Here is a 14158-nt window from a genome sequence, read left to right as displayed (position 1 = left end):
AATTTGTGCTCATCAATAGTGGTGAGTTAATGAAATAGATTCTGACACTAGCGCTGAGGAATACAGGATGGTATATATTCTGTAAATTATCTAGTTTTGTATTCCGATGCAGGGGTGGAGTTGACAGTTGACATCACGCTCATAAAGGCTATGATGTACCGTACTAAAATAACGGTACATAACAGTACATACACGGATCGATGCTGAATTCACCACAATAATCACTGTGAAGTACTTTTATTGTACAATTGTTAGCTTGTTTATAAAAAGAAATTCAAAGATTTGAGATACAATGAATTCTCATAGTTTCCTCCTCCATTTGCTTATGACAGGCCAAAGAATATATATCTCTTAAAATAAATAAGTACCGTAACCACTTTACCAGTCTTTGTTTGAAGTAAAGTTAAATTTCTTCCGTATTTCGTGATGTTGCAGTTAGCATTCGAGCACACCTTTAGAGTTAGTAGCGGTATACAACTGAGCAGACTAGTCAGAATTGAAGTACGCTAGCATGGGGTAGAAGGGGACTTTAAAAAGTTTTAAATCCTTGATACCTCCAGCGAGTAAAATATACACAACCTTACATTAAAGGAACATAATAATTTGTGGCATGCATTGTCAAACAAACTTTCGAGTTCAGCCTAGTTTAGCTGGATAGGTGGTATTGCAATTACCTTACATGTGATTGTTCTATGACTAGCCACTTCACTGTTCAATTAATAAAATTGTTACCCAGATATGCACTGTGATAGATTTTTAAACAAATTTTAATACAGGTTAAAAATTTAATCGATCACACCAACACATTCGTAACATCTGTTAATTAATCTATAAAGGTATGTAGATACATTCGTAGGCTTTATAATCATCGTTGGTGCTTATTTCGGCTTTTCATTTGTTTGTAAACACTGTTAGCTTCTCTATGGGAATATAATTGTATGACTTCGTGTATCCACCACATTAGTTCAATGTTCGTCGCGATTCCAAAGTTTAAGAAGATTATAAGTATAATTATGAATTACATGCAAATATCCATCTCAATCAGTTCAATACTTGTCGAGATTATAAATTTAGATGTCTAGAGGATGTCAAGGGTATAATGTAGATCTCAATCCAAGGGCAACCTGACGGTTGTTTGTTACTTGAACACATATAAAGCTATGCAAATTGCTGTTAAATTATCTGAGAATATACAGCGTAGTGGAGATCAATATTAAAAGCCCACAATTGGTGTTGGTTTCAAGATAGATTTTTGATATACCAATATTTATATAACTTGAGGAGCTAAATTAAATACTTGGGTATTTGATTGCCTCCATATGATAAACCTGATCAATGTATATCCGCTATATAAATGTTCAATTTGGGAGGTTGAATAAAAGGAATCTAGTAAGAGTAATGTTAAATATTACTGAAATATTGGATACCAGTTAAGAGTTATATATCGTCAATTTCATTTCTACAGTTGACATTTGTTCATTTTACTTACCGCAAACGTTCCATTAATTAAATCATTTATTATTTATTTCAGGAAAAACTTAAAAAAAAATATAGTTTGACGAAGTCGAATATATGATCTAAGCTTAGTTCCAACTTTTAAAAGCAATAAATGAATATTATTTCAGAAAGCAAAATGGAATAATCGTATTCAATGTAATCGCCATGTTAAAACATCTTAAATGTGCGTTTAATTTTAAAGAATGCAGTATTACATGCCATTGCCCACTTCAGAATAACATGATAGTTGCTAATGTAGGCGCCATTAACAATAGATTTACTGTCCTTGAGAAGTAATATTGCCTTCAACATTGAAAATGGCCTCGCCTGCAACTCGAGGCATGTTAAACATTCCAGGCAATATAACTGTCCTTTAATGCAATCAAATTACCATGACAACGACCTCTACTTAAGCAGCAATTTAACGTTGCTTGACACGGCTTATATAGATATTTACTCTAATTTTAATAAGTGTTTTATAAATTTCATCAGTTTATAAATTGTCCTCCATAAACAGACATGTTTGTCCTAATATAGAACTCTTTCCCTTTGTTAGTTATTTAAACATGTATAAACTATTTATATGTCCCCGTATTTAAGTATCATAATGATGCATATGCAGTACTTTCAAATTATATATACAATACCGATAACTATAAGTATAAATGCTCCCCATGTAAATTGTTTGGATATTTTCATGCAATCGTGATTATATAAGCACTCGAGAGTGTGGTACGTTGAAAGAGGGGGGTAAGGAAACTTATAAAATTGGAATCGCGCGAGTGGTTCTGATGTATACATTTTTAAGGGAGTCAGATCTTGGAATTTATAAAGGGGACAGTCCATGCTAAAGTTTTGCTTAATTTTGCAATGTTTTCCAATAAAAAGGGGTGCCCCCTGGATCCGTCACTGGCTGGGCTGTATGAAGTAGTCATTTTCATGCTCCTTTGGTTGAGGATTACAAGTGGATGGTCTCACTGATGTTTTCTACAAGCTACTTACGTTATCCTGAAGTATACTTTATCTGAGTTTTATCAGCACTTCAGATTGATCGTATCTTTTGAGTGCTTAGTCATGATCAAGAGTATGTCGCACTTCATGACAGATGAAGCCGATATGGAGTCGATATGTCAAAATTAATTTCCGGGGATGTATTTTTGGTTACTCCGTGTAGTCAGCGTATATGGTTGTATTTTCGGGAAATTTGTGACAGTTTCATGTTTTTTCAGTATAACAAAAGTCATGCACAATTTTCATGTTTTATATGAGTGGGGTTATGAAACAATTAAAACATGACGACACTATGTTTAGACAATCTGGATTTAAAAATTATACACATGTACAATAATCATTGCCTGTAGATAGCAACCACTTTAAATTTAGAGGATAATCCCGATGGGGAAACTTTGATCACATTTTTCTCAACAAAGATTTATTTTTAATGATATATCGAGGTATTGAATTCTCATTCACACCACCAGTCCTTTTGTAAAAGAACTAAGTCTACTCAGAAACTGTGCGTTCTGAAGTTGAATGAAATCTGATCCATGGTGAAGATTATTTGAACCCCCTCACCTTTTCCTCTTAATATTTGCCCCTCACCTCCCCCCTTAATGGAATAAACTGGTATAATTGATTTTATATCTGAAGTATATGGTTTACCTTCCACTACTGAAAAAGGGAGGCTTTACCTCAGAGTATCTAGATCGAGTTGTATATGAATATTGCTTTATACAACTTTTCGAGTTTACACTGAAAACTAGTTATACATGTACTTTTCCCAAATGTTTGTCTTTTCCTTTGACATCACAAATAGGTTGGTAGTGCAGGAAGATTATAGCATTGACTGAAACGAGGAGATCCATCATTTTTTGTTACAATATATTCAAACGGAAAAGGTTGAAAGTTGAAAAAAACTGAAAACTATAACTTTTAATGCATATGTAATGACCTCTGGCCTTAATATGAGACATGTGGTTGGTCAGAGAAAAACAATGTAAATCTTGTTGCACTACAGACAAGAACATGTTCTATCCCATTGAATTGAAGAAAACAACAATTATATTTTACCACGTTAGAATAAAACTTATTAACTCTTTAAACATATTATTTTACTATGGTCTAGAAATATCTTGTTGATTTGCATTTTTATGTAGTTTAGAGAGAACCCCAAAGCAAGTACTCCTCGGAGATCGGTTTAAAAATGTAACGTTTTTATTGTGGTTACATTTGTTTTAATTTTCTCTATAGACAATAATTCTAATAACTACGTACACAAAATATGCTAATTTGTGACATCCGATCTCTAAAACTTGTACCTCATCAATCAAAACCTGTAAAAACAAGACTGACTGGCACGTGATTGGCTAGTTCTTGTTTATTTTTCATGTCGGATTTCATTTGATTTTATGACAGATGTTTAACTCAGGGAAATGGCAAAACGATGAAACAAACCGCCTAGTTTTTCAAAGGTCAATGGGCAAAATAGCGATAACATGCTGTTTCACAGATTTATGTCGTTAGATATGTGCATGAAGGGTAATAACAAAATCACCGAACTGATAAAATGTACGCAGTAGTTAAAAGGAAAAGTACGTATAACATATGGCAATATAAGGGCAAAACCCAGAAAGTCGGAAAACCACCGCAATGGTCTTTACTGGATACAGGCATTTCAAAAAGAAATAAAATGCTAAAACCAGGTTTTATAGCCCGCTAAACCTCCCGCTGATATGACGGTTCATTATTTCCGGTACATTTCAACACAAATGGGCGGCATCAAATTGTTACCATTTATTATCATTATTCAGCCATTATTAAAAACCCATCATCTTTAATCTGTTTGTCAGAAACAAAATATTTTCAAATAAGAAATGGATGTTGGAAATAAAACTTTTTTAGGCAGCGTATTAGACGTATTTACTTATAACACTGGTCCCAAAGCCTGTCTTAAGAAATCGGAATAGTTGCTACTAGACCATACATATATGTGGAATACTCAGATGTCGGTTGAAAAGGTTACATAGGCCTAATATGTTTTATCAAAATTTGTCAAAATATGAAATATGAAGGTTATCTAGATCTTAATGATATAACAATGCAATTTTGAAGAATCACCTTAAAATCCATGCTATAATATCGACTGAGTAACGAAGTCTGCTCTCCAGATGATTGTATACTCCCCATATCACAATAATTCAGTACTTTCATCGCAATACCATTCCATAAGAATCCATATAAAAATCAGACACTTCCAAAGGTAGAGGTGCAAAAAAAAAACCACCAAATAAACTACGTTTGTTCGGTATACTACACCATATTTTATGTAACTCTGTAAACAGATTTGTATTTTGGAGAGAACGTACATTAATTTCCCATTAAAATCAAGTAAATCAAGAACAATAACTCTTGCAAAGTGTCAGTTATTTTATGTACAAACTATCATGCACTTTCTGGTCTCAAAAGTACAACAACCAAATGACATAATACCACTGGTTGTGTGGTCTGTAACTGTTTCTGAATAAGAAAAAAATGAAATTTGAATTTTTGTCGTGAATGTATCTCATCATATCCAATATAATTACATCGAGTAAAGAATGCTACCTAAATTTAGTACTACATATGTTACTGAAATGCCAACAGTTTAGGTCAATAAGGAGTACACTTCATACTGAATTGGACAGTACTGTATAACTTGTATTAAAATAAACCTCGGTGTTTTTTTCAAATTTATACAGCAATTAGCAAGTAATGGCAATCTTTCTATAAATTGTACCGTTATTACAAATTTCTGAAATAAATTACAGATGTTCAATATCAATAAACGCCATTCAGGAGAATATTAGTATAGTATTGTTAGCAAATAGTTAACGTCTCATTAAAATAGACTCCAAATAGAAAGAGTAATTAGTTAGGGGCGATATGAGCTCATTTTTCATCATTGGTGTAAACTTAAGTCGACGAGTATTAATGACTATCTCTGAACTTGCGCTGGACAAAGCGATATTGAAACCAATAAGAAGCAGCCATGGTAATTATTGTAATATTATAAACACCAGGAGGCACGCTTTATGGTTTATTCTGAAAGATAAAACATATGGTTACACAGAAATAAAAACTGTCTTATCCATTCACCCTTCTTTATATTATTATAAGATTTTTAATCAATTACCGTGGTTTTTACTTAACCTTTTCATGTCTACGTACTACAGTGTCGATGGTTTTTGCCTCATGAAAGAAAGAGTGAAAACTTCTTAATCAAATAAACATTGTGTTACAATTTAATAATTCTTTGATCTGTACTTTTGAACTATTTTGTAAAACTTCCAGTGCGATTAAGTTTTTCATATGACACCGTTCTGACTCCAACCTTTGAACCATGCAGTCGCGACTATATCTCAGAGAAACCAGTGCCAATCGAGGAAGTTAAATTTTGTCAAAATTGAACTTCCTCGATATGCATCGGAATAGTACGCTTTTTAAACGCTTGCAGGTATTGACATGATTTTTGGTATATACGTTCACCATTATAAGTTACAGGATAATTTTAAATTTCGTTCCGCTGTGATGATTTTTACCGAAATTAAGAGCCTTGAACTTAGCAAAATTCACAGAAATAACAGTTTTCCGGACTCTTTTTCTAAACGCTTGCAGATATTGACATGACTTTTTGTATATTGGTTCACCATGATAAGTTAAAGGTCAAGTTTAACTTTCGTTCCGCTCTACTGATTTTTACCGAAATCACGGGCCTTGAATTAGCAAAATTCACAGAAATAACAGTTTTTCGGACTTTTTGCCTTAACACTTGCAGATTACGACATGAATTTTAGTATAAAATTTCACCAGATGATAAGTTACAGGACTAGTTTGTGTTTGGTTCCGCTCCAATGCTTTTTACCGAAATTACGGGCCTTGAACTTAGCTAAATTCACAGAAATAACCGTTTTTCGGGCTTTTTTTCTTAACACTTGCAGATTATGGCATGATTTTTGGTATATAAGTGCACCATGATTAGTCACGGGTCAAGTGTACGTTTTGTTCCATTACGATGATATTTACGTCGGATTAATTAAAACTAAAAGAAACAGTTTGAAACTACCATTCTGAGTAACAGAATTTAGTTAGAAGATAAAGAAAAAAGAATTTTCAGAAATCTTTTGTATTTGTACATGTATTTCTCTTAAGAGCAAATTTATTTGAGTATCCATGGGGACGCGTGGGTATGTGAGCGCGCCTTTAATTTTGCAAAATTAGGGCAAGAATGAGCAAACATTAGCCTTGAACCTCCTTTTTATAGAAACCTTCTTTCAAATATATCAGGATCCGCGTCTGTTTATGGGATGGATGGAGCTTGCAACAAGACTGCTAATATAATAGCTTCACTATAGACACACACAAGGTGATGCAACGGTTCGTTATACGTCTAGAATAATTAATCAAAACTCATTCAATTGTTATTATTTGTATGGACAATATCGTTTCTCATAAACACATAGCTGATTATTATGACCACTTACAAGCAGAGTCAAGTGTATTATTCCCTATCATACAGTTCAGTACATAATAACCCCACTCAGATGGTTTGCCCATCGTATCTAATGAGGTTGTTTAGCAATTACTTACATATAACAAGTGGACAGTTATTATGCCTATCCTTTATATAAAATTGTACAACAGAATTTTGTGTCGAGAACATAGTTACGTATATGTGTGTACAAGTTTTTAGGTGCCAGTAGTAGAATGGTACAACGTACATGTACATGTACAGTCATAGTTATTATGTTTAATATACGGTATTTGATACTGTTTACGTCAGTAAAATTTCACTTATAACATCAAAAAATCTGAATTGAAGCCATACATAAACCATGTACATAATATACATGTACATCTACAGAAGTATAGTTAAGAACTGCATGTATTTATTCAAAATTTAATCACAAGGCCTAGAAAATGTTTGTACAAGCATGAAGTATTGACCAATTCCTTGCTTTTTTGTATTTGAGATTGGAATCAAATTAAGGTACATGATTGCGTATATGATGGAGCTCTGTTGTCGGAAGAGCACAGTACAATCTAAATCTAAATAAAGCTAAATAAACTATTGGCAAAACTCAGTACTCCCCATCCATATATGGGAAAATATAAACAAAAATATCAAACAGGAAGTTTATGTTGTTTCAGTCTCATATTGAAGCCCACGATATGGCATTCGTTTAAACGCACGAAAGAAGCGGGTGATTATTGTTGTACTTTGACTATTCCCTTGATTCAACTGTTTTATTTTTTTTTATTTTATGCTATATTCACTTTATTTATTTTCACAAATTCTATTTTCTGTTCTTTCTTTCTTCATTATTTGTTAAAATTATTATTTTTCATCCATCGTCTATCGTGCGTTTAAACGCAGGCTGGGAGCGTCCGTTTATCGTGCATTTAAACGCACGAAAGGAGCGTTCCTTTAAACGCATGATAAAAGCGTTTGTTTATCGTGCGTTTGGTGAGCGTTTAGCGTGCAGGAAACCTAAACGTCTCGAGGAGTGTAAATAGTTGCATAGATAACTGTTACGGAAAATTTGTAAGACACCACGCTCACTATATACTTTCCGAAGAGAGACGGTATAGTTAAAGATGTACCATGGAACAAGTTTACATGCTACCAGCGTGCACCATGTTTGTTCTACGCAGCACAATTTCATCCATAGATACCTTAATGTCTTTGTGTGACAATCAACACAAGTTAAACAGTACAATGGCATATAATAAAATTCCTTGAACTAAACATGCATTTTTATATACATGATCCTACTCCTCCTTGTGAAGCAAAACTTTTTTAAAATGATGTTTATATTTAAAGAGTGGTGTATAAATTTAACAAATTCAGGTCCGTAAGTCGTATTGTATGAAACAAACTTGAAGTTTTATGTTTTTGATTTTCTAGATGTAATGATACTTATAATATATTGATCTTTCTTGTAATTCAAGGTTATACCGTGAATACAACACCCGTCCCTCTACTGTGACCAAAAACATCGACTAAACGCTCCCTAATTGACTTTATATGACAAAGAAGCTGAGAAAGATAGATGTGTCTTAGCGGGTTTAACATAGTGTCGAACTCAATAATAAACAACTGGTTAGAGTGTTAATCTCCTTGGTGCTATCGTGCTGTTTTTTTTTCAATAATTTAGTCAACTTTATTTTTCAAAGGGAACTCTGGATAGTACTTGGCCATTTACTTTTCCTGCTTTTTAAATTTAGTATATTTATATTGCGAATAAGCTATCATCAGCACCCGTTCAAAATATCTACACGAACATGCATTTGAAATTGAACTTTTCATAGGAATTTTAAAAACAGTTTAATGAAACTATTGTAAACAAGACAGTGGTGGATCCATAAGTTAATAATGTGGTTGTTAAAAGGCGGAGGGGGTTCACGCGCAGGCTTTAATTTTCAAAACTCATATCCGGAATTATATACAGACACAAAGAAAAACTAAAGTAGCAAAAACATAGGCGACAGGTTTTGACCACCATTAATTATTTTGCTTCTAAAATTGCATATTGGAACTACCTCATAAATCTAAACACAATATGCTTTAATGCCAAGATTTTCATTTCAATCTGCTGAGCAAGCTAGAACTTCCGTGATTACATGGCATCCAGGTGCTAGTGTGTCGAATGTTTTAGGTTCAATTTCTAACCCACTAACAGTGTTTAGAAATAAAGCAATTCACTCGGTAATGTACCTGTTCATTTCCAATTTATCAGATACCGATTTCATAATATTATACAATCGTGTACCAGCTGTCTGAAACGACCGCTTTGCCCTCTTGGGGATTGAAATTTCCGAGGAGATGAGGTACTTAGTGGTATGACATCTCATTCCGGAAGAGATTCAATAGCTCTCAGATGCATAAGTATATGTTTTTGTGGTTACTTAAAAATGTAAAATACACCCAAATGTAGTCAAGAATGGGTGGACAAAGGGAAAACTGAGGAATAAGACTACGTTAAAAAGTAGTTATACACGACAACTTCCTCGCTATATAGTAATGAGTTTAACTAAGGAGAAAAATAGCTACTCAGGACAAGCACACGAATGTTGGAACACTTATAACTATGCAAAATGGGGCTTCTTCGCGCCTAACTTTCATTACGGTTCATTATTTCGGGTATATTTCAGCACAAATGGACAGCATACAATTGCCACTGATCAAAATCGGTAAAATCAGTAAAAAATTAAGTAAATGCAGGTAAAGGGTAAAGTATACTAACAATTCACTTGTTGATTTTATGATCATCCATCATCTATGATCTGTTTGTCAGAAACAGAATGTTTTTCGACAAGATATGGATATCGAAAATATTTTTTTAGGTAGCGTATGAGACGTAATATTTAGAACTTTGATCCAAAAGCTGGTCTCTTAGGCAATGATGACGCATTAAGAAGTCAGAATATGCGCTTCTAGCTCTAACATTATCCTACTTGTTCTATGTTTACATGTACATTGTATCATTGAATGTTTGGTGTATGAAGTTCAAATTTTTGTATAGCAAATATACTAAACTGTATTTAATTGAATTAATCTTTGACCTTTTAATATATATTGGTTTGGGAGCAAAAATAAAAACAAAACGAAAACAACAGTAAGTCTACGATATCGAGAAAACAGGAGATCAATTCCAGAATTAAATGTTGATTTAATTTTTCCCGGTGCTTACTAGTCTTAATTTGTTAACAAATACAATACTCAGCGTCACCTCAAGTGTTTAATCGATGAGGCTTTTCTCAGGTGATTAAAGACCCCATACGACTCGGATCAGATCGGATGATTGCAAATCAATGAACAACACCGGAGAAGGGTTGTCAATTAAGCCGGGTTTGACTTCCCTTTCTCGTCGACAAAAGCAAATTTTCATCAATCTTATATAAGCTTATGTCACAAAGCAACTAAAGGCATTTCTGCGTTTGACAAGTTAGATAATTTTAGTTTATCTCTCAAGTCCATAGGATAGTTTGTGTCGTGTTTGGTCTAATATTGTTTGATATAATTTGTCTTTGCAGAGAACATTATGACAACTGGGAATAGACACAGATGACAACTATCATCTCATTGTCTCCAATTTTAAACTAATTTCGTCTCTCTATAATTTGTAAATATACAGACAATATTGTCTCTCATCGATGGATAGGCTGAAGTACACTGAATGCTAAGTGATAATCGCAATTTGTATGTACATGTACATGGGTCTTAAGTGGGTCTAAAACCCCGATTTAGGATCATGCAAATGACATACGTTAAGGGATATAGATAACAGAGTTAAAACTCTTTAATAAAATGCAAAAATTCTCAGCATTTGGAAAGTACTTCATATTGTTTTAGGAGCCGGTGTTTGTGCCACATATCATGCTACAGTAGTTCGAGAAAAATGAAGGGAAGAATATATCAATACAGTTGATTGTTTCACGGTTATAATTTTTTGTCCAATTGTATTATGTTTATAAAAGACTTCCATTACAATGAAGCATATTGTAAACTAGGGGTTAATCAAATTTTTTTTCACAACGTTATCGACCTTTAACCTTCGTACTGATGTTTAGAAATATGCACAAATAAAAATATCGAATTTCATATCAATTTAATTTTGATTTACGTCCCCAGCATCAAATTAATTTATATTTCATTAGTTTTTTTTATTCTTTGCGTTGATACCGATTAACTTTTATCTCAGCCTATCGGACGTATCAGTGCAAGTTTTTATTTTATCCAAATATAATTCATCGTATCAATAAAAAACACAATAACGTTCAGATATTGAAGACTTTCATAGAAAGAAGCAGCTGTGCTGAATCCAGCTGTATACCAATATATTTTAGTACATGTTCGAATTAATGTGGACTTAAATCTCATCTCAGGTTTTTAATATAATATTTATTGTTAGCTTACTGAAGTTTTTATTGGCAATTGTTCTGTTTTGAGTATTATTTTTTAATGATAAAACATATGGTGTAGATAGAAAAAGGTCGAAATTCGCTACAAGTATGATACAGCAAAATCGCTTTATAATGATATGCATTCATATTGTTAGTCTAATGGGCAAAATATGAGTTCTTAGAGATTAATATCAAACTGACCAGAGATAATTAATTCATCGCATTTTCTGATCAGTTAAACTTGTTTTACACGAAAGAAAACATTTATTTAATGTGTTTTAAAGTGTTGATTTCTGTCGCTTTTGATGTGACCTTTCGAATGCCGTTGGCATTATGTTAGCAACACATACTAAACATCTTTTACATGTATTTGACGAGGACTTCCTTTACTGAAAACTTGAAATAAAAGTTCTTCCTTATGACGGGAGAACTTTTATAAAGTAAAGAAAAAACATACAATGTACTTTGAACTGAAAATACCTCCTTAAATATCAATATTTTACAACAAAACAAACAAACAAACAAAATAATGGAAGAATACGATTTTTGCTTAATTACTTTACGACATCATGGGTCCTAATTCCAAAGAGCAATTGTGCTTTTGTGCAAAGAACCCATGCATTCATCGTATACATACATGCACAAATGTACATAAAGTCTTCTTAATCTGCATGCATTAAATTAATGTCATAGTTTTTAAGCAACATGCACACTTTTTAAAAAAATATTTTTAATTATTTTTTTAAATAATACAGTAAGCGTGTGACCGTCCTTTTCGCAAAGGGAAGAGTCGTTATGGTCTGCTTCAGTCCCAATATTCTGAAGAGTCATATTCAAGAACCAAAATTGACCAAACCATTCAAAATATTTGCAAAAACAGCTTAGGATTATTAAATACAGTAACACTTTAGTTTACCCTTTGTCTATTATTATGCTCTTTTATAGTCCTTGTGCAATATCAATTGAAAATTAAAAGAAGTTCAGAAGTATTCATTTAGTTATCAAACATTTCATTAATTTTCAATTTCAAAATCGATCTATGAATTTTGAAGTTTTTAATAGATTGTAATTTTTGTAAGTTATGAGTCGTCTAAGCTGCATTAAATTACATATGAAAAGAAGTCCAATAACTTACCTTTTGGTAGAGAATCGAAAGTTTAGATATATTCCTAAGGGAAATGAACCATAAAACTAATTAACTATTCCCGTGTCTGTGTGTCGGCATTTTCAATAACATCCTTGTATATTGCCGTGAAATATACACCATGAAATATACATACAACTTAAACAGTTTGATTTCTCTGATGACTGAGTGATAATATGACTCCTTTATAATAAGGACAAGAGGTTTTATCATAAGTATCCCACTTCGTAATTAAACGTTACATCGAAGTAGTTCTCTGTTTATAATATCTTTGCGCTAATGATACACCGCTTTGTAAAAGTTATGCCTTGTTTAATCCGAGGGTCCGTAAAATAAGGCACTGATACTTATAAACGGTACTGTTACGTTGGTACGGCCAGCGGCTAAATAACAGTTTCTTGATTTTTTCTGATTAAAGGTAAAATAAAATCTGAACGGTGTTCATCGATATGCCGTTTCTGGTGAAATATAACAATTTTGATTGTACGAATTGATAAAAATAACATATGTGAAGGTATGGATCATTTCCCGGTCGAAGTCAAAATACGAAACTTGTGTACATGTTATTTCAAATTAAACTCGATGTTTGACATTTGTCGAGAGCATATGAAGTAGGGTCATTACTGGAATTAGTATAATGTACAAAGCTATCGAGCATATTTCATATATATCAAAGGGCATTATCTTTGAACTTTTTATGTCCGGTCGGCAATGTATTTTGACATTTCGCTTAGAGAAACGTATATTCCAAAGAAAAAGGGATGTGCTCTTAATGTGTATGGGTAAGGTTGAACGCACAGAAAACAAAATGAATATTCGATAATAACCTAGGATTATCTTTGTTACATTAATTTTCGTCGGAAATTAATAGACTAAACTCTACAACTCATACAAGTTGAATCTTGGATTTTTTTCGCGCATGAGTCTTTTTTCATTCCTTTAATATAAATAATGATTCCTCTGGGCTTCACACGTGCAAATACTTGAATTTCTCAAATTTGTGTAAAAATTACCTGAAGAAACGACCACAATTATTAATATTTCCAGCATCCTTCACAGATTTCTAATTTCCAGATGATTTCAGTTCAGACTTGGCCTATATATCTAATACGTCATTGGGCAGAGGGGATGTAGAACATAATCATTACAATGTATGTTTACTGCTCATTGTAAATAGTATTGAACAATTTACAGAAATGCGTAGCATTTAGACTTTTAATTCCAGCTCAGGTTTTATCTTTAAAAATAAAATATTTTTGATTAGTACCTTGCATGTAGTTATTTACAGACAGATTATTTACGTGGTTATCCTTCAATGAGCAGGACATGCGTACCTTTTCGGAGCACAGGATGTCTCGTTTTCCTTATCCTCGGCTTTTATATGTTATTGCATATTCTTAAATATGACGTACGCCGACTTTGTTTCCTGAGTTTGATGTATCTGACTTGCTGTTTTATTGACCTACCGTTATATTTTGTAGATATTCATAATATTATGAAATAAACTGTTAATGCGGATGAATTCTTTACGGCCCTTTCCATTTTTCGTTTCCCCTACTTTATGACTAATAAGTG

The 14158-nt window shown here is 32.9% G+C and overlaps 1 protein-coding gene across 2 annotated transcripts in view; it reads right to left on the bottom strand.

The window, feature by feature from the left end:
- LOC148624688 (uncharacterized) overlaps positions 1–13670 on the bottom strand; it is a 36219-nt gene extending 22549 nt beyond the window's left edge. Inside the window, exon 1 of one of the 2 annotated variants that reach the window (XM_088567530.1) lies at positions 13597–13670. The gene's annotated coding sequence lies outside the window, so the exon portion shown is untranslated. Of the gene's footprint in view, positions 1–12574; positions 13112–13596 lie in introns of those variants that run through there. The other variant, XM_088567526.1, reaches the window with a different exon arrangement.
- Positions 13671–14158: the final 488 nt, after the last annotated feature.

Source organism: Perna viridis, chromosome 2, assembly GCF_037379345.1.
Source record: "Perna viridis isolate PV_CMFRI_1.1 ecotype Kerala chromosome 2, ASM3737934v1, whole genome shotgun sequence".
Lineage (NCBI taxonomy): Eukaryota > Metazoa > Mollusca > Bivalvia > Mytilida > Mytilidae > Perna > Perna viridis.
The sequence above is the reverse complement of the archived record's forward strand: the minus strand, read 5'-3'. Positions and strand labels throughout refer to the sequence as shown.